Consider the following 452-nt stretch of genomic DNA (forward strand, 5'->3'; position numbering starts at 1 on the left):
GTCTGGCCCTTTGCCGCCGTTTCTGTGCGTCTCCATTTCTCATCCGCGTTTGTGGGCTCGTGGCCAGCCAGGTCTACTCCTCTGGCGCGACACAAGACAGGAAGCTGACATAAAAGAATGGAGGGGGGGTGGGGCGAGGGGGCCTGTTAGGTACACCGGAGCCGAGGTAGGAGCCACCGACTGGGGGCCGGAATTCCTTGTTTCGGCTTGTAGGCGGCCATGGTGACAGGAATACGGTGACCTTGCTGTGATCCCGTGTCACTGACAAAATGTTACTGGGTGGGGGGCATTACAGGACAGGAACCAGATCATTGTGATTTCCCTCAGAATATGGCTGGATTTGGAATCTCGCCCTATCTACTATATACCCCAAACGTGGAGTGAGCATCTGCTATCCCCTGTGTAGTGTCATCAATGGAAGCCAAAATGCATCCTGACAAGTGGTGAACAAC

The sequence above is a fragment of the Hippocampus comes genome, unplaced genomic scaffold, assembly GCF_001891065.2.
Source record: "Hippocampus comes isolate QL1 unplaced genomic scaffold, H_comes_QL1_v1.1 scaffold382, whole genome shotgun sequence".
Taxonomy (NCBI): Eukaryota; Metazoa; Chordata; class Actinopteri; order Syngnathiformes; family Syngnathidae; genus Hippocampus; species Hippocampus comes.